Source organism: Chlorocebus sabaeus, chromosome X (genome assembly GCF_047675955.1).
Source record: "Chlorocebus sabaeus isolate Y175 chromosome X, mChlSab1.0.hap1, whole genome shotgun sequence".
Classification (NCBI taxonomy): Eukaryota; Metazoa; Chordata; class Mammalia; order Primates; family Cercopithecidae; genus Chlorocebus; species Chlorocebus sabaeus.
Window position 1 is genome coordinate 15,907,321 of NC_132933.1, and position 21,062 is coordinate 15,928,382.

At 39.7% G+C, this 21,062-nt stretch overlaps 1 protein-coding gene and 1 pseudogene across 6 annotated transcripts in view; one reads left to right on the plus strand and one right to left on the minus strand.

The window, feature by feature from the left end:
• ATP11C (ATPase phospholipid transporting 11C (ATP11C blood group)) overlaps positions 1-21,062 on the plus strand; it is a 202,657-nt gene that overhangs the window by 33,377 nt on the left and 148,218 nt on the right. The gene's annotated exons all lie outside the window — the stretch shown is intronic.
• LOC119621016 (U6atac minor spliceosomal RNA) lies at positions 12,713-12,830 on the minus strand (annotated as a pseudogene).

The window sequence follows — 21,062 nt, forward strand, 5'->3', positions numbered from 1 at the left end:
CCAAACAGGATGGTGTCCATTCACTTTGGAACTGTCTGACTTCTTTTAAGGGCACTAACTCCTCCAGGCTGTACTGCCGTGATCTAATCACCTCTCAAAGGCCCTACCTCCTAATACCATATTGAGGGTTAGGATTTCAATATTAAGAATTTGGGGTTGGAGGGGGCACCCATACATTCACAACACCTTGTAAGTAAAGTATAAAGTCCAGTTTACACCTCTTTACCTATTTATAAAATTAAGTGCTTTGTTTCTGACCAACACTGGATAATGAACTGCTTTTTGCCCCCTCCCCATTTTATCAGTTGATGTCTTCAGATGTCAGCTGGAATGTAAACAAGCTCTACTTGACGAACTGAACTGTAAACAAGTCAACTCAAACCTGAACTTTAAAAAATAAGGTTCTCTAACTTCTGCCTTCTGAATTCTGACTTTTATATAGTGCCATGTAAGTCCAGGATTCTATAGTAACTATTGGAGGGTTTTAATTTTTTCAAAAATGTTTATTGTAAAAGGACAAAACTTTTTTTCCCCCCTAAAGCGTAGATTGTAGTTTCTGATTTTGTATCTAAAGCATTGTGAAGCATTAGCAATTTTTGAATGTGCATATTCTTGGCTGTTCAGGTTCCAGAATTGTGCTACACAATCAAGTTGTTGCTGATGGATTGACCACATTGTTAAAAGAGGTTGCTCATCCCCGATTTTGCCACTAGCTTTTAATTTGCTTCATGTTTGATTCAAAGACACTATTTTGACAAAACCACTTCCATCTGATGACTATTAGATGATCCATAGGAAATTAATTGCAGGTTTCTTTCTCGTACAACAGGTGTCCAGGGCTCATTGATTCTCTCTCTGATATGTGGTTAGATGCAGAGTTTGAATGGGGATTCTTTCTTGAGATAACCAAGAAATATTTTTAAGTATTTAAACAAAAATTTTTATGTTAGAATCATTTTAGATTTAAAGAAAAGTTACAAAGATCATGTAGTTTCCATATACCCTGCACCCATTTTTCCTATTGTTAACATCTTGCACTAGTAATGTGTAATTTGTCACAATTAATGAATCAATATTGATACATTATTTTAAACGAAAATTTATACTTTATTTAGATTTTCTCGGTTTTTCTTTAATGTCATTTTCCTGTTCCGGGGTCCCTTTCAAGATGCCACATTAATTTTTTTTTTTTTGTTTTTTGAGATGGAGTCTCGCTCTGTCACCCAGGCTGGAGTGCAGTGATGCGATCTCAGCTCACTGCAACCTCTGCCTCTCAGGTTCAAGCAATTCTCCTGCCTTAGCCTCTCAAGTAGCTGGGGGTTCCTGCCGCCATGGCCAGCTAATTTTTTTGTATTTTTAGTAGAGACGGGATTTCACCATATTGGCTAGACTGGTTTTGAACTCCTGATCTCAAGTGATCCACCCACCTTGGCCTCCCAAAGTGCTGGGATTATAAGCTTGAGCCACTGCGTCTGGCCCCACATTACATTTAGTCATCATTTCTCCTCAGGCTCTTCTTGGCTGTGACAGTTTCTCAGACTTTCCTTCATTTGGTGATGTTGACAATTTTAAGGTTTACCGGTCAGGTATTTTGTAGAATGTCCCTCAATTGGGATTTGTCTGATGTTTTCCTCATGATTAGACTGGTGTTACTGAGTTTTGGAAGACGAGAGATGAAGTGCCATTTCATATCATATCAAAGGTGAATGTTATCAGCATGACTTACCACTGTTGGTGTTGCCGTAACTCAGCTATCTAAAGTAGTGATTGCCAGGTTCCTCCACGTTAAGTTACTATTTTTCCTCTTTCCCTACTGTACTCTGTGGAAACAAGTCACCAAGAGTAGCAGAAGAGATTGTTATTTAAGTAGGAGATTCTAAACAGTATCATTTCTTGCTGAGTGAGACCTTCTCCATTGTTTTTCAGTATCTCCTTTTAAGTTTTACTTTAATTAGGAGACAGGTGTATGTAGTTGACATGTTTCAAATGTTGACTTAAATTGTGAAGGGATTTGACATTAAAATAAATATTTCCGTGAATATTCTGGAACACTTAGTTGGCACCTAATATATTTGTGTAAATGCTCCTGTGTCCACCTGTTGCTCATATCTACTCATCCCACATCTACTCATCCCCCAGCCTCCAAGCCTTCTCTGTTTGCCTGTAGCTCCTGGAATCTGATTGCCTCATAGCTAAAACCTTTATGAAAACATTTGGGTAGAGTAGTCCGGGATTTCTTTGCTTGGTAAGAACTCACTTGCTGAAATGGTTTTTATTAAAATATGTTTGTGTTTCACTACTGTTCTTCTTTTGCCAGAATAGATGCAGCCCTAAAGATTTGCTTGTCTTCCTAAATTCCTTTCTTAATACCTCATAGTAGTGACTGAGTTATTGATCTGAAGGGATAATAGCAGCCCTACACGTGCTTTGTGCAGGTTGTGATATCTTAAGAACTGAGAGCTTTGAAAAAGAACATTGCCTTACTGACATAAATTCAAGCCTGCTTCAAACCAAATAATATACAGCATGTGTCATAAAGAACGTTCATTCCTAGAAATCATCAGATTCAAAAGGAGCAAAGGATGAGGACGAAGGAATTAAAGCAAGTGATAGTACTTGCTCAAAGACTGATAACCAGGGTCAGTGCCATGGGAACATTGTCTCCAGCAGCCCCACTCACTCTCTACCCACCCCAGTCCTAATTCATGTCCCTGACTTTTTTTTTTTGAGACAAGTTTTTGCTCTGTTGCCCAGGCTGGAGTGCAGTGGCATGATCATACTCACTGCAGCCTTGACTTCCCTGTTCAAGAGATCCTCCCACCTCAGCCTCCCGAGTAGCTGGGACTACAGTCGCATGCCACCATGCCTGGCTACATGTCCCTGGCTTCTAACATGTATTTAAAGCACTTCTCAGAAAGACTGTCCCAGTAGGAAAGGTGCACAGAAAGTAAGCAGTTCACTTTTTTTTTTTTTTTTTTTTGAGACACAGTCTCACTCTGTTGCCCAGGCTGGAGTGCAGTGGCGCCATCTTGGCTCACTGCAACCTCCTCCTCCCAGGTTCAAGTGATTCTTGTGCCTCAGCTTCCCAAGTAGCTGGGATTATAGGCGTCTGCCACCATACCCAGCTAATTTTTGTATTTTTAATAGTGATGGGGTTTTGCTATGTTGGCCAGGCAGGTCTTGAACTCCTGACCTCAGGTGATCCACCTGCCTTGGCCTCCCAAAGTTCTGGGATTACAGGAGTAAGCTACCATGCCCAGCCAGTTTTAGGTAAATTTTAAAGTTTTTTTTCCTTAAAGGCCTACTTTTACTAATTAGAGAAGTAAAACATGTTTAAGCAACAGCTTATACTTTATAGGTAACAAAAAGTTGGTCAAGTTCTAGTTTCTGGTGTGCAGTATTTATTTGTTTAGCTCTTCTAAATATACTGGGATTTTCAACAAAATTTTTTGTTTGATTACACATGAATAACATTAAATAATTAAAATCACATTCTTCAGTGTTATACCAACTCATTTATGATTTACCAGTTATTAGATTTTCTCACCTCTTCAGTAATTTTAGTTTTTTATTATTTTTTATTGATACATAATAGATGTACATATTTTGGGATACCTATAATATTTTGATACATTCATAAAATGTGTAATGCTCAAATCAGAGTAATTGGGATATCCATCACCTTAAACATATATCTCTTTTTTTTTGCTGGAAACATTTGGAATCTTCTTTTTAGGTATTTTGAAATATACAGTAGATTATTGTTAACTATAGTCACTCTACTGATCTATCAAACACTAGGTCTTATTCTTCTAAGTGTATGTTTGTACCCATTAACCTCTCTTCATCCTCCCTTCCCCCCAACCCTTTCTCTGAAAACTACCAGTCTACCGTCTATCTTCATGAGATCCATTTTTGTAGCTCTCACATATGAATGAGAACATGTGGTATTTGTCTTTTTCACTTACTTCATATTCATAAGTAGCGGTGAAAAGTATGTCCCTAAATGAGACCCTTTCTATCCTCCTAGCTTTAATATAAATACAAAAGATTGTGTGATACATTTTCATTCCTTCAAATGCTAGTCAAGGTAACAGATGAAGATCAGAAAGTACTAGGAAAAGAAGTCACCATCACATCTTGTGTTGAAATTTGCTAGGGAGTTTCAATATCGAGATATGAGTATGTCATGCAGCAGATGAGCCTCTAGGATGAATTTGATTAATTCTTCCCAGCAGCAAAATCTCATAATCAAATACTGTTGCTTGAGGCCTTCTTTTGCTTTGGAGTTAGAGAATCTAAATTGTGTAAGCTGTGGTGGATTTCCATTCTGTCGTATCAAGGATCGATCATCTGTGTGAATGGAAAGAGCAGATTTTCTGTTGGGCTGTATATAAGAGCTCGTTGGGAAGAGTTAATAATTATGAGTAAATACGTTTTACTGGATCTAACTTCCTTATGACAGGTATCTCTACCAGATTTGGTGATACTGCAAACATGGAAGGGACACAGATCTGGGTTTCTTTGCTGGCTCTGCCACTAGTTTGTTGTGCAATTATTTTTTTGTAGTTTGTTATGTAACTTTCTCAATGGTCCTCAGATTTTCATCTGTACAGTGAGAGTGAAAAGGCCAGAGCATTGCTTAAACCCCTTAAGACTGTCTAAATCTGTGGCTCAGAATGGGAAAAGAGAGTAGCAATATTGACTGTCTTCCCAATTACCTGTTAGGCTCATGATAAGGTGCATTACATAAAAATGTAAGAGGAATCTGATTTTCCCACAAAACGTTTCATATATAGTTGGGGACATGATCTTAACCTGGTGTCATATTTTTTCTAGATATGACTACAAATATGAGAATGAATAAAATATGTGAAATGTGAACATGAATAGATTTCTAGATGATACCCATGGGCTATAGAGCTTTTCAAGATAAGCATTTTTGGCCAGGCCTGGTGGCTCACGCCTGTAATCCCAGCACTTTGGGAGGCTGAGGCAGGTGGATCACTTGAGGTCAGGAGTTCGAGACCAGCCTGGCCAACATGGTGAAACCCTGTCTGTAGTAAAAAAGCAAGCAAACAAACAAAAAACCCCCCAAAAATTAGCCAGGCGTAGTGGCATGCTCCTGTAGTCCCAGCTACTCAAGAGGCTGAGGCACGAGAATTGCTTGAGCCTGGGAGGCAAAGGTTGCAGTGAGCCGAGATTGCCCCACTTGCACTCCAGCCTGGGGGGCAAACATTCCTAAAAGTAGTTGTGAATGGAGTAAATGTACAGAGAAAGATCTCTGTATACTGGATTCCATATTCCTCTTCTCCTTGCTTTCTGTATGACAGACTCTTATTCTCTTCCACCGGTATTTTTTGAGCACCTCTTTTGAAATTAGAGGCGTGCCTCATACTCTCTGATGTTGGGGAGATTGTGTGGGCCTGTTGGCTTCTGTGTCTACATGGCTTTCCAATGGACAGAGCTGGGGCAGGTCAGCCCTGAATGAGGCTTTGAATCTCAGCCTGTCTTGAGTTAGAGAGAATTTTGGGAACCTCAGGCTGCTAGCTCAGCAGTTCAGCATGTTTGCTAGTATCGTTCTGACTTTGTGTGGTCATGTTTTTGTAAGACTGCTGCTACCTGGCTTGTTGTGATTAAGACTAGCCCTTGTATTTCTGGGCCAGAAACTGGTCCTTACTCTGTTTATCCCCTGTGAAGTCCTTTTGTGGGTACAATGGTTGGTACCTCAATAACTCCAAAGGTGGGAACATGTTTTCTTTTAGCTAAGCCTCTAGAGAACTTAAGCTCTGCCTAGACCCATACCTGTGGTTGGGTCTTTGTTGCCCAGTCCTGGTGTTATTGATGCTCACCCACTAACTGCCTTTTGACCAGATTTCCCTGATGTTATATTCTGTCTGCTTTTACCTTGCTGAGTATCCTGATGCTCACTGCTCACCTGCCTGGACCTTTGGTTGTTGCTGCACTGTCTTTTCTAGTAATGTGCTCTTGTCACTTGGATTTCCTCCTAGGCCTTGCTTCTGGGTCCACCTTCAAGCACCTGACGTTCTGTCCTCCTTTGATCTGTCATGCTGTCTGCCTTCAATAGCTTAATTATGAAAATCAATAGTTTTCTTTCTCTGGAGCCTTTATTTTAAAAATCTATTACTAGGCCGGGTGCAGTAGCTCACGCCTGTAATCCCAGCAATTTGGAAGGCCGAGCGGATCACATGAGGTCAGGAATTGGAGACCAGCCTGGCCAACAAGGTGAAATCCCATCTCTATTAAAAGTAGAAAAATTAGCCGAGTGTGGTGGTGTGCGCCTGTAATCTCAGAGCCTTGTGAGGTTGAGGCATGAGAATTTTTTGAACCCGGGAGGTGGAGGTTGCAGTGCGCTGAGACTACACTCCAGCCTGGGCAACAGAGTGAGACCCTGTCTTAAAAAAATTAATTAGGGGCAAGGGAGAACTAGAGTCGTGACAACTTCATGTTGAAACAGACTCTCGGAAGCTCATACTTCAACTTTCCATCAGACGGATAGCTTGGTAACTCCCAAGACATCCCATCAATTGCATTTTGCAGTACCTCTCAATTGGTTTCTTGTGCCAAAACCATCAGTGCATTCATTTATTTGTTCACTCATTCCTTAATGTCTGCACAGTTACTAAACATCTACCTTTAGCTAGGCAATGGGGGTATGAGTGTGCATGCGTGTGTGTGTGAGTGAGAGAGAGCATTCCAGTTTCTAGGAAGCTGCTAGTCCAGTTGGGGTAGAGAATAAACAATCATGATGGCTAGCTAGAGATATACATTGGGCAGGAGAATGGGTCATTTTCTCTGCATGACTCAAGGGTGGTTCCTGGAGGGCTTTCTGCCATTCCAGTTAACACCAACTTTCTCTTTTTAACTTAACTTTCATTTTAAGTTCAGGGGTACATGTGTAGGTTTGTTATATAGTTAAACTTACATTATGGGGACTTGCTGTACAGATTATTTCGTCACTCAGGTGTTAAACTAGTACCCATTAGTTAACACCAACTTTCTAGTCCACCACCAGCTTTTCAGCTAAAGTACAGGAAACTCCTCATCTTTCTCCTTCTCCTTCTCCTTCTCCTTCTCCTCCTCCTTCTCCTTCTTCTCCTCCTGCTCCTCCTCCTCCTTCTTCTTTTATTTTTTTTGACCAATCTCTGACTTGCTTTTAGAATCATCTTTATGTAAATCTTGATTTGTTTCTCCCCTATTCATAGGCTGCCCATTGTTTACCCCACACCCCACAAGGATATCTAACTCCTTGGCATAACTCACGAAGCTTTCGACCTTTCTGATTCATGCCTACCTCTCCAGTTTTATTACATACTATTTTCCATCAGGTTCTTAGTACCCTAGAACTTCATGAAGTTTCCTGGCTACACTGTGCTTGCCTGTACTTCTTTTGCATGTGCTGTTCCCACTGCCTGGAGTGGTTGCCATTTTTGATTTCCTGGTGAACTCTGGGGCACTGAGAACTTGATAGAAAATGGTATATGGAGAAAAAAATCACAAGTCTAATTTTCCTCTTCTGTTAAGGTGTACTCCAGCCTGTTGGATGCTATTGCACTTTATACACCCCCCGCTCCTGTCCACCAGAAGATTGTAAACTACTTCAGTCCATGTTATCTTTATGCCTTCAGTTTAACACAGAGCCTGGCCCAGAGTGGGCAGTCAATAAATAATTGTTGGATGAATAGATGAAGGAACGAGTGAATAAATACAAGTTTCTGTAGTCTGTTTTTCAATTTAGTTCTTCCTTGGGGCTCTGATAATGGTACTTAAATGAATCCTATCACTGTTTTGTTTCATTTAGAGATGGGTTCTGACACTGTCACCCAGGGTGAAGTACAGTGGCATTTTCATGGCTCACTGAAGCTTTGAACTTTTAGGCTCAAGCGATCCTTCCACCTCAGCCTCCCAAGTAGCTGGAACCACAGGCATGTTCCACCATGCCTGGCTTTTTTGTTTTTTATTTTTTGTAGAGATGAGGTCTTGTTTTGTTACCTAGGCTGGTCTCAAAGTCCTGGCTTCAAGGAATCCTCCTGCCTCAGCCTCCCAAAGTGTTGGGATTAGAGGTGTGAGCCACCACACAAAACCACACTGTTTTGACCACAGCTCCTTGCAAAGCCAGAACCATGCACACTGGCTTATCCACTACTGGATAAGCCTTACCTGCCTGCCAAAACAGAGAGAAAAGCCCTTTAGGGTTTTAGAAAACTCCTGATCTTCTCCCACCCTGTTGTCTCTGCTGCCAAGATAAGCTTCTACTGTGTCTTTTCAGAGCTCTGATCAAGAGGTAGAAATTGCATAGAATAAAAATATTTCACCCCTTCTCTTCTAAGAGTGGTTGTGAAGTGAGGAGAATTAGTACTTGAATAGGTTCCTGTCTCCTTAGGCAGTTCTTTGAATGAGTCATCTACAAACTCAAGCAATTTGTAAGGACAATTATGGCCATTTATTCTGTTGTCAGCCTGTTTTGAATAAATACCAAATGAGGTATTTTGGTTCTTAATTATGCCTTTCTCACCTTCTTACCAGAGCCCCTTTTTACACAATTTATATCAATTAACAGTGAAAGACACATACACAACTTTCATGAACTTTATCTGCCCTGCATATCTTCCTGTGTTTTAATCATGATCTTAAATTTATAATCAGAAATCAACCTTTTCAGTTCAAATTAGTTGTAGATCTCTGCCTAAAATAGTTGGCTCTTTCTGAGGTTGTTACTTTTTTAACACAACGTTTTTCTTGAGAATTATTGAGGTATAATTTACATACAGTAAAATTCACCCTTTTTAGGTATGTAAAAATTGATGAATTTTGACAAAATTATATAAATTATAATCACCACTGAAATCAAAATAATAGAATTTTCTGTCACCTAAAAATTTCCCTCATGCTCCTTTGTAGTCAATCCCCTCCCTAAACTGACAACCCCTGGCAACCATTAATCTGATTTCTGTCCCTTACAGTTTTATCGTTTCTAGAATTTCATATAAATGGGATCAAAATAGATAGCCTTTGAGTCTGGCTTGTTTTACTTGGTATAATTCTTTTGAGAGTCATCTATGTCCTTGCATTTATCCAGTTTGCTGCCTTTCATTGCTGATCAGAATTCCACTAAATAGATAACACTACAATTTGTGTATCCATTCACCAGTAGCTGATTTGTGTATCCATTCACCAGTAACTGTGAAAACAGTCCAAATGTAGTTTGGTGGTTATAAATAAAGGTGCTGTAAATATTTGTGTTCAGGCCGGGCATGGTGGCTCACACCTGTAATCCCAGCACTTTGGGAGGCCAAGGTGAGCAGGTTACTTGAGGTCAGGAATTTGAGACCAGCCTGGCCAAAATGGTGAAACCTCGTCTCTACTAAAAATACAAAAATTAGCTGTGTGTGGCGGTGCGTGCCTGTAGTCCCAGCTACTCGGAGACTGAGGCATGAGAATCGCATGAACCTGAGAGGCGGAGGTTGCAGTGTGCTGAGATTGTGCCACTGTACTCTAGCCTGGGCAGCAGAGTAAGACCCTATATCCAAAAAAAAAGGAAAAAAATTGTGTTCAGGTTTCTGTGTAGGCGTATGTCTTGTTTTCGGTAAATATATAGAAGTGAGATGACTGGGTAGTATGAAAAGTATGTATTTAACTTTATATATTAAGCTGCTAAACTATATTTCAAAGTTGACTATACCATTTTTGTTTCCTAACAGCAACATACAAGGTTGCGTTTGCTCCATATGCTCACCAATATTGTTATTGTCTGTCTTTTAAAACTTTAGCCATTCTGGTAGGTGAATGGTAATGTCTCATTGTAATTTTATTCTGCATTTTTTCTAATGACTAATGATTTTGAACAAGTGTCTTAACATTTTTTTTTTTATTTGGCAGGGTTTTAAAAAATTATACAGCTTTGGGCTGGGCGCAGTGGCTAACGCCTGTAATCCCAGCACTTTGGGAGGCTAAGGTGGGTGGATTACTTGAGCTCAGGAGTCCGAGATCATCCTGGCCAACATGGTGAAACCCCATCTCTACAAAAATACAAAAATTAGCTGGACATTGTGGCGGGTGCCTGTAATCCCATCTACTTGGGAGGCTGAGGTAGGAGAATCACTTGAACCCAGGAGGCGGAGGTTGCAGTGATCTGAGATGGCACTATTGCACTCCAGCCTGGGCAATAGAGCGAGACTGTATAAAAAAAATACAGCTTTGAGTGTTCTTTATACATTCTGGCTACTGGTCCCTCATCAGATACGTTTTGCAAATGTTTTTCCCAGTCTGTGGTTTGTCTTTTTACTTTTTAAATAGTATGTTTCAAAGAGCAGTAGTGTTTTTTTTGTTTTTGTTTTTTTTGTTTTTTTTTTTTTGGAGACGGAGTCTTGCTCTATCACCCAGGCTGGAGTGCAGTGGCGCAATTTCAGCTCACTACAACCTCCGCCTCCTGGATTCAAGCAATTCTCCTACCTCAGCCTTCTGAGTAGCTGGGACTACAGGTGCACACTACCACGCCTGGCTAATTTTTTGTATTTTAGTAGAGACGGAGTTTCACCGTGTTGCCCAGGCTGGTCGCGAACTCCTGAGCTCAGGCAATTGCCCCAAGTCGGCCTCCCAAACTGCCGAGATTACAGGCGTGAGCCACCACCTCCAGCCCAAGAGTAGTAGTTTTCAGTTTTGATTGAAGTTCAATTTTTCAGTCTTGTCTTGTCTTTTTTTTTTCAGACAGGGTCTTGCTCTGTCACCCAGGCTGGAGAGCAGTGGTTCAATCATGGCTCACTGCTGCCTTGGCCTCCTGAACTCAAGCAATCCTCTTACCTCAGCCTCCCAAATACTTGGTACTATAGATGTGCACCAGCATGCCCAGCTAATTTTTTGTGTTTTTTTTTTTTTTTTGTAGAAACAGGGTTTTACCATGTTGCCCTGGCTGGTCTCAAACTCCTGAAGAGATCCTCCCACCTTGGCCTCCCAGAGGGCTGAGATTACAAGCGTGAGCCACTGTGCCTGGCCTCAGTATTTTATTTTATGGTTAATGATTTTTCTGTCCTATCTAAGAAACAATTGCCCAACTCAGGATCATGAAGATTTGGTTCTATTTTTTCTAGAAATTTTATAGCTTTAGGGTTTACATTTCAGTCTATGATCCATTTCCAGTTGACTTTTATGTATAGTGCAAGATACAGGTTGAGATTCATTTTTTGAATATAGATATGTCTAATTAATTGTTCCAGCGTCATTTGTTGATAAGATGAAGAAACTGTACTTTGTCTATTGAATTAACTTGGCATCCTTGTGAAAAATTAATTGACCATATGTGTGTGGATCAGTTTCTGGAATTTTTATTTTGTTTCATTGATCTGTGTTACCCTTTAGCCAATACCGTGCTATCTAGAAAATTATAGCTTTATTGTAAGTCTTGAAATCTCTTGAAATCAAAAGAGTACTCCAACTTTTTTTTTTACAAAATTGTTTAGGTTATCCTAAATTATTTTTTCCATATAATTTTAGAGTTACTTTATAAATTTTTGAAAAAGAAACTTGGGATTTTTTTGCTGTGAATTAAAATCTGTAGATCAATTTGGAGGAGTATTGCAATACTGATGATATTGAGTCTTCTGATCCCTGAACACAGTGTATCTCTGCAATGAAGTCTTTGATTTCTCTCGTCAGTGTTTTTGATACTTTTCAACGTACAAATCTTATAATACTTACAATACTTTGTGAGATTGATCCCTCAGTATGACATGTTTCTTGGTGCTGTTGTAACTTGTGCGTCTTGCTCTGTTGCCAGGCTGGAGTGCAGTGGCACAACCTCAGCTCACTGCAACCTCCACCTCCTGGATTCAAGCGATCAAGCAATTCTCCTGCCTCAGCCTCCCGAGTAGCTGGGATTACAGGTGTGCGCCACCACGCCCAGCTAATTTTTGTATTTTTAGTAGAGACAGGGTTTCACCATGTTGGCTGGGATGGCCTCGATCTCTTGACCTCGTGATCTGCCCACCTTGGCCTCCCAAAGTGCTAGGATTACAGGCATGAGCTGCCGCGCTTGGCCGCAACTAGTGCTTTTAAAAATTTCATTTTCCTGTTCTTCACTGTTGTGTATAAAAATATAATTGATTTTTTTTATAGCAAGGCAAGGAAAAAAAAATTTTATATATTGATCTTATATTCTTCAACTTTGCCAGTCACTAATTATATCTAGTAGTTTCTTGTAGATTCTTTTATATAATTACGTTTTCTGTGAATAAAGGCAGTATTATTTTTTCTCTCCCATCTGTAAGTATCGTTATTTTTTTTCTGTATCTTATTGCATTAGCTAGGAGTTTTATCCAATATGATGTTGAGTAGGAGTGGTAAGAGTGGATTCCTTGCCTTCTTCCTGATCATAGGGGGAAATCATTTTGTGTTTTATTATTAAGCATGAGTTAGCTGTAAGTTTTTCATAGATGCTCTTTATCAGGCTGAGGAAGTTTCCTTTGATTTCTAGTTAGCTGAGTTGTTGTTGTTGTTTTTAAATAATGAAGGGCTGCTGAATGAGTGTTGCACTTTTTCTGTACCTATAGAAATAGTCATACAGATTTTTCTGTTAGTTAGGCTGCTGATAACTGTGAATGGCATTGTGTTTGACGTATGAATGCTGAACTATTCTTGCATTCCTAGTCTAAATTCCACATGGCAATAATAGATTATTCTCATGTATTTTATGGATAAAAATCATGGATAAATGACATGAAGTAGGTAGCAATTCCTTAATCATATGTGTGTTTTATAAGTCATAGAAATTTTTCCATCCTAAGGGAAGTGCTCTCTTGCTTAGCATACAATACAGGTAACATGTTTTTGCTTCCTCTTCATTTGGTCTTTTAGGCTATCAAAAGTGAGTGAGGAGAAACGTAACAAAAATAGTATGTACTAGACACTGTGTATGTTTATTTAATTTCACTTGGTGGAAAGTGAGGTCCATGAAACAATTTGTACCACCCAGTCTTGGAGCTAGTAAATGGCAGGGTCAGAATTTAAATGCAGGTGTTTTGGATTAAACCGTTATTAGCTCACTGTATGGTATTGCCTCTCTTTGGAAGTGGGTATGTGCGTGCGTGTGTTTGGGTTTGTGTGAGAGAGACGGAGGAAGGGGAGGGAAGGACAGGAATTGGGAGAGTGAGGTAGAAATTGAGAGGAGAGAAAAGCCCTCCCACCTTTCATTGCCATCTAAAATCTGGGCTTTTAGATACTGTGATTTGTATCTCAGCTTTGCCATTTACTTGATTTGTGGCACATTTGTCTCTCTGAGCCTCATGTTTTAAAAATTTGAAATGTAAAACATTTACATTGAGTTGTGAGGAATGCAGATAGTATATGTAAAATGTCTCACATAGAATGTCCTGAATTTAGTGGTGTCCATTACTGTCATCATTATTGATTTCCTACCATTAAATGTATTTTGTAAATGGAAATAATCTGGTTTTGGAAGATGCCAAAAGAGACTTAGAATGATTTCTATAGATGTTTGTCTAGTTCTTTTGATAACCACTTCCAAACCAGTAGGAAAGTCCAGAGCATTCAGGAATACTCTATTTTATTTTTTATTTTGATGAGGTCTCACTATGCTACCCAGGCTGGTCTTGAACTCCTGACCTCAGGCAATCCTCCCTCCTGGGCATCTCTCAAAGTGCTGGGATTACAGGCGGGAGTCACTGCACTCAGCTCAGCAGTACTTTTTAAAATTTTCTAAATTTGCAAACTGATTTAGTAAATACATTGTGTTCTCTACTTTTCACTCCTCCTCAAGTCAAAATATGCAGGACCCAAGAGCTTCTGTGTGTTTCATTAGTCAAGTCAGGGAGATGAGAATGAGTCTGAGAAAGGGCATCACACTCTCAGTGCCTTGGACCTTGGGAGGGCTGTTAACTCCAACTCTACCAATCAGTAGCCTTCTGGGAATTGGTTCACATGATTATTTGACTTCATAGAAGTACCCTTCCAGCCAAAAGTGCTGCTTGACACATGAAAATTGTATCTTGACAATTTTTTGATAATACCACACCATCCCTTGATACTTTTGAAAATCAGAATTGGTAATCAGTATGCTTTCCTTGTAGCCATGAAGTCGTTAAGTAAATATGTTAAACTTAGAGAGTTTTATTGTAGACTTTGTGGTTAATTATGACCTTTCTTAGCAAGCTGATGTCACAGTGTAATAAATAAGTTATGTTTCTCATATTTATTCAAAAGTCCAACATGTCTTTGTGTTAGGGTGATATTTAGGTTTTGATAGCTTTGATTTGTCTATTTTCCCCAATTGTATATTCAATTCGTAAAATTTATTTTACTGTTTTCAAATTACAGTGGCCACATCTTCTTACTTCATTTTCACCTTAGTTTGTACATCATTTTAGGGTAGGTCTTATTGCCACCTTATGATGAAAAAATAAGGCTACATTTTCCCGAAGGTCGTCATTGGACAGTGAGTCGGTATTCAGAAGCCGATTCTGATTTTTGTTTATGTTCTTTGGATTAGACCTGTGGGCCTTGAGCTTGATCTGGCTCTCTAAATTTCATTGATTTGGCAAACATTCAAAAACTAAATGTCTAATGACTACCTTTGTCCCACAGTTAGGATCAACAAATGTGATTAGATGCCTATCTTCAAAGGAGTTCATGAAATAACCAGTCGGCAAGAGGCAAAGTTTGGGAGTAGTTTCTTCTACCCTTCATACACATAACCATCTCTTTCTAGATTGACTGGAGAGGGTTCCAGTGTCCAAGCAGGAATGACCAGGCTTCATGAAACTTTTGAGTGGCTTTAACTAAAATGTTGGGCCATGAGGTGAGGCCCGACCTTGTAGATTTAGTGAGGTCTCTTGAGTAGCTACTTTGTGTTAAACACTATTCTAAGATTAAAGCAAAACAAGCAAAAAATATGATTTCATCCTTCAGGACCTCACAAGCTAGCAGACAAGATGGGAGCATACATAGAGGTGCTTCCAATTTCTGCTTTGTCCTGTCCATCCTTCATTCTGCCAGCAGAACAGTTTTTTGAAAACATGCCTTTTCCTTGCTTAAAACTTTCTAGTGGCTCCTGTTTCTCATAGGACCAAGTTGAAATTTCTTATCAGGACATACAAGGCCTCCTCTGATTCGACCCAGCTGCTTCTACACTTCCACAGCTTGCTCCAGGCACATTCCACTCCTTGGGGTGCTTAGAACCCATCATGATTTTTCATACCTCTGGGTATTTATTTATGCTGAGCCCTTTGTATAGAATGCTGTATTAATCTGGGTCCTCTGAAAAACACACACAGGATTAAATTGGCAACGGTTTATTAGGGGAAAACGCATGTGGAACAGACAATGGTGAGGGGGCTGAGAAGGCTGAGAGTGCCATTAGTCCTTCATGCAAGTCTGAGCCCTAGTGAAGGGGATGGGGAGAGCTGGTTAGGCAGAAGGTTTCCAGACTGCTCTGCAGTCTAAAGAAGATTCAGAAAAGCTATTGGGGAGTCCAAAGTCAGCTGTTAGTGGAGTCTTGCAACTTCCAGCAGCAGTCTGCTTTGGTATCCCTGCTATACTCAGTGATTGGTTGGGAGCACCCCTTTGGATGTGACTTAGTACAGACACTAGGATGAATTTCTGAGGCAGATAGGGTCCCTAATCAGTTGTGCTCCTTGTAGTTGGAGATCCTTGAGTTGCCTCCTCTTGGCCTCTTCTTGGCTGCCATAAATTACTTCTGTCTTTCATTGAATTCCTCCTGCTTGTCCTTAAAGGGCCAGCTGTAAATGTTTTTTCTTCCAAAAAACTTTTCATTGAAGGAAAATCTCAGAATGTCCATCATGATCCCATGTCCTGCCATGATTATACTGTAATCTTTACCTGACATATTTTTAATACATTTATTTGATTTCTACCCCTACCACCTATTACAGGACCAAAAATCTGTTAGGTACTCAGGAAATGTTTGTTTGAATGAATGCATTGGTAGGGCTTGGACAGGCAGATCTGGGGAGAAGGTAGTTGAGGCAGAGGGAACTGCTTAAACAAAGCCATAGAGGGAGAAGAATAAAGGATTTACACTGTAGTTAATAAATGTCTTTTTCCCCCAAATAAGTATATCTTCCCCCAAAGCTGTCATTTTAGAGAAAGCCTATTATGATGCAAAACAGTGGGGGAAAGGAGTGTCTTCCTGGCAGTTAAAAATGATTCATATTTGAGAACTTTGTTGAACAATGTTTTGAGTATTTCCTGAGAGACTTTCTTGAGAGGAAATAGTTGATGGAAATGGAATTTTACTGCTGCCAGGAAAAGTGTGATAAAGATAAAATCTCATGCAACAACTACTACCAGAATAGAAATTTCCATAACGCAAAGAGATTTCAAAGTCTCAGCTAATGGCTCATATGTATTTAGTATTCAGTGCAGCTGAACTGTAATTCTGTAATGGAATTTGACCAATTTTGAGAAGCCAGTTTGTAATGTATGAATTAGTGGAGACCCATACATCTTGACGTTTGCTGACTCTGCCAGATGTTGGTTATATTTCTGATGGAAAGAAACAGAGAGCTGGCTGGGATCCCAAATCTTAGAATTGCTACCAGCCACCTACCACTGCCGCATGTTGCAGTGGTAGGAGATAAACATGCTGAGGATAAGGCCAGAAAAAAATCACTCTATATCAGCAACTAGAGATATAGCCCATACTCCCTATGAAATACTCTACTCTGGTGGCCTGGGTTGAACCATGTATGAGGCAGGCGTTCCCTTTAGCCCAGGCCCAAGTCCGCTCTATGCAGTCTTCCTCATATCTTGTTTCCCTAGAGCTACTACTTGAAGGCATGCAAGTTTCCTTATTTGTAATGTGGTGATGATTAATGGCACCTACCTCATGGGCTTGCTGTGAGGTTTCAATCAGATAATGGATGCTGAAGGTTTAGACTGTGCCTGGGACAGAGTAAGTACTCAATAAATGGTAGCTAGATTTCTTTTATTATGCAATAGAAGCAGGACTCTGAGGGTAACATCTTAATATTTCCATTGAATGTTATCAAAGTCAGTTGTTCATGCATTTGTTAAATTATGGGCCATAGCAACCCGGCTCTACGGACCTGGAGTGCTGTGTCCCAAACTGTAATTAATCTAACACACAGTTGCTTATATCTGTCTTTTGTTCCAAGTAAGGACAGTTGGCTATGACTTGCAGATAAGCAAAATTACTTGCTTCTCCATTGTGTGCTAACCTGGTGTGGAATACCTTTTCTTGTCTGTCTTATTTACCCATCTCTCTTACTTTCAAATTTCTATTATAATTCTCCTTTAGATTACATATAGCTAACTTAAGAAAGTCCCAGATGTGAAAATAAGGCGAGTGCATGATGTATCCCCCTTCCCTTGATTTTTGCTGATCAGGTGGGGAATCTGACCCAGTAGCTCTTCAGTTCTATATCCTTTCTTCCCTTTCAGTGGAGTGGTTCACATGGAATATGATCTCCTTTACTTCTGTCTTTTACTACTAACACATTTCTTTTAACCATCTTCCTCCTTTGTTTTCCAAGTTTTGCCTCATTACATCAAGAACTACCTCCTCCTCCTCATTGTATCCCATTTGAAAGCCAAACACATGAATTGAATTGTAAATGGTAGGAAATAGAGTATTACTATTGAGAGATGTGTACCAAGACAAAGGAAAGCCATACATTAAAATGAGCAGGGGGAAAGTAGTATTTGAAATCCCAAAGACATCTCATACTCAGTATGTCCAAATTTGAAATCACTCTCTATCTTCTTCTTTAAGCCTGCTCCTACTAAAGCCCTCTGGAAGTCTGTGGCAGCCTATTCTCAAGATGCTTCACCAATGGGTTTATTTCATTCTTCTTACTCCTATTATTCTTGCTCTGGGCCTGGCCCTCATCATCTTTCATCTTGAGGTAATAACTTCTTTCCTCATCTTTTTGTCTCTGCCCTGGATGGCCTATATAGTGGCAAAAGAATGTGTGTGTGTGTGTTTTTTTTTTCCTTTCCTTTTTAGCTTTTTTATTGCAAAATGAGACAAGGATTAAAAAAACAAACGTGTGTAACTTAATACAATATTACAAGGCAAACATACTTGAAATCACTATCCAGATCAAGCAGTAGGGCTTTGTCAGCCACCCCAGAAGTCCTTCCACGTCCCTCTCCCAGTCAAAAACCTTCTCTCCTTCTGAAATAACCATTATCCTGACTTTTAAAGTAGTTATTTCCTTACATTTCTTTATCTAGACGGTGCTATTTGAAAACACCAGACTTGCCACATCCAGTTGCCTTTATGCTGAAGTCTAGGTGTGTGCACATTCCCTAACGAGTTTTCTTTTTTGAAAAATTGTTTTGAAGTATTTAATTGACAAATAAAGATTGTATAAATTCAAAGTGTGCAGTGCAATGTGATGATTTGATATACATATATATTGTGTAATGATTATCACAATCAAATTAATTCATCTAATATCACCCATGGTGTATGTTAGAGCCCCAGAACTTGTTCATCTTTTATCTGAAAATTTGTGCCATTTGATTATTTTCCCATCTCACCCCCTTATCTCTGGAAACCGCTGTTCTCTCTGTTTCTAGGATTCAGCTTTTCTAGGATTCCACATATAAGTGAGACCATATAGTATTTGCCTTTCTGTGTCACTTAGCATAACTGTCCTCTGGGTTCATTCATTTTGTTACAAATGGCATGATTTTTGTTAATGGTGAATAATATTCCATTGTGTATATATACCACATTTTCTTTATCCATTTATCTGTTGATGGATACTAGGTTGTGACCATATCTTGGCTATTGTGAATAAACCTACAATGAACATGGGGGTAGAGATATCCCTTCAAGATACTGATTTTATTTCCTTTCTCTCCAGCCCTCACAGGTTTTCTCAGGCCTAAATTTACAGTCTCCTGTTTTGTTTTGTTTTGTTTTGTTTTGTTTTGTTTTGTTTTTGAGATAGGGTCTTGTTCTGTTACCAGGCTGAAATACAGTTGTACTATCATGGCTCACTATAGCCTCGACCTCCCCAGGCTGAGCCTCCTCCTAGCTCAGCCTCCCAAGTAGCTGGGACTACAGGTGCACGCTACCATGCCTGGTTACTTTTTGTATTTTTTTGTAGGACAGGGTCTTGATATGTTGCCCAGGCTTAGTCTCCTTTCTATGATTCCCCCTCCCCTCCCCCTACTCTTTGTCCATACTACGCTATTTATAGGCCGCTAGATACCTCAGGTACCTCTTGGTGTTTGCCAGATGCCTCTCAGTATTGGCTCCTGTTGTTCCCTCTTTCTGAAGTTGCTGCTCTTCCATTCAGCGGTGAAATCCTAGACCGAGCTCAAATGTCATTTCTTCTGTGGTATGCTGCCCCGGATCTTCCTTCTCTGATGTTCCTGGGGTAGAACGAATTCCTCCCGTCCCTGTGTTCTGTGTCCATTATTGCATTTTATGCTTGCTTCTATTGTTACCATTTTTCAGTCTCTGGTACCTAACAGATTTTTTGTAAGTGCTCAATAAATGTTCTTTGAATGAATGAATCTATGTGATTCATCATTAAAGCTCTTTCAGGGTGTCAAATTTTCTTCAGAATCAACAAAAATATCTTTTGATTTTCACACAAAGTTAAAAACATGTTAACTTTATTTTCTGTCTGTAACTATTATAATATTGCCAATATTTGGCTTTACTATCTTTTCTTTGTATGATAAATATTCGCTATTTTGGCCACATTATTGGTAAAATAGACCTTTGTGGGCTTTTCTGGCTACCTACACACCATTTTTATTATTTCAAGGATAATAATAATTATTGAGTACAACATTGTGCTAAGCCTTGTCTGTGCATTATTTGCTGACTCATCACCCTAATCCTTTATTATTTTCATTTTACATGTCAGAAAGTAAAACTTAGAGAAGTTAAATGAGTTAAAGTTATAATGCTAAAAAAGGGTAGATTCAAGGTGCAAATGTAGGCAGTCTGACTACATAAATGTAAAACCCATTTTTTTTTTTTAACCATTTGTTTGTTTGTTTTTTTCCTCTTTGAAACAGAGTCTCACTTGCTCTGTTGCCCAGGCTAGAGTGCAGTGGCATGATCTTGGCTAACTGCAACCTCCCTCTTGCGGGTTCAAGTGATTCTCTTGCCTCAGCCTACCAAGTAGCTGGGATTACAGGCATGTGCCACCACGCCCACCTAATTTTTGTAGTTTTTAGTAGAGATGGGATTTCACCTTGTTGACCTGGCTGGTCTCGCACTCCTGGCCTCAAGCGATTCACCCACCCTTCTTGGCCTCCCAAAGTGTTGGGTTTACAGGCATTAGCCACTGGGCTCAGCCGTTTTTTACCATTCTGTGTTATTTCTTATTAAGAAAGATAATAGTTCTCAGTAGCCAACGGTGGACTTTTGCAAAGCATCTGTGGAGCTCAGCTCATTTGTGGAAGTTTGCTACCCACTGCCGCACTGGGACGCAAGTCAATTCTTTAACATCTTCATTCCCCCTTCCCTAAATTGCTTCTGTGCAAGGGCCTGTCCAGCTCTACTGATACTAGGTGTGTACATCTTGTGGTGAATGGGTGGCAGCTTGGTTAATGACTCTTGGTGAGCCAGAAATAAGAAGGTTGCTCTTACATGACATCTCTCTTCTTAGCCACATATATTATTTAGCTTACGGCTACTGTCTTAAGGGTTATCATCACTATAAATGATGTGTTTTGTGCCTGGAAAAGTCATAAGTTGTGTCTTCTAAAATGATATTGGTCATAAATGTTAATTGCTACTTCTTAACTTCCCTTTGAGGTGTTACAAGGAAATCCATGTATGAACAACTGGGGAAGCAATTAAGCAGAACAGCAGCACAGGAAAATCCAATAGTTGGTACTGCACATAGGCCCCTGGGCTTACAGAAACTCAGACCAGGGACCCCAGAGGAATTGCCTTTGAAATAGCAGCAGTGGAGGCTCAGCCATTTGGGGAATCATTGATGGTCATTGGTAGATGGCACAGACAAATGACATCTAGTGTCATATGAGTGTTTGTCCTGTTTCCCTCATTAACG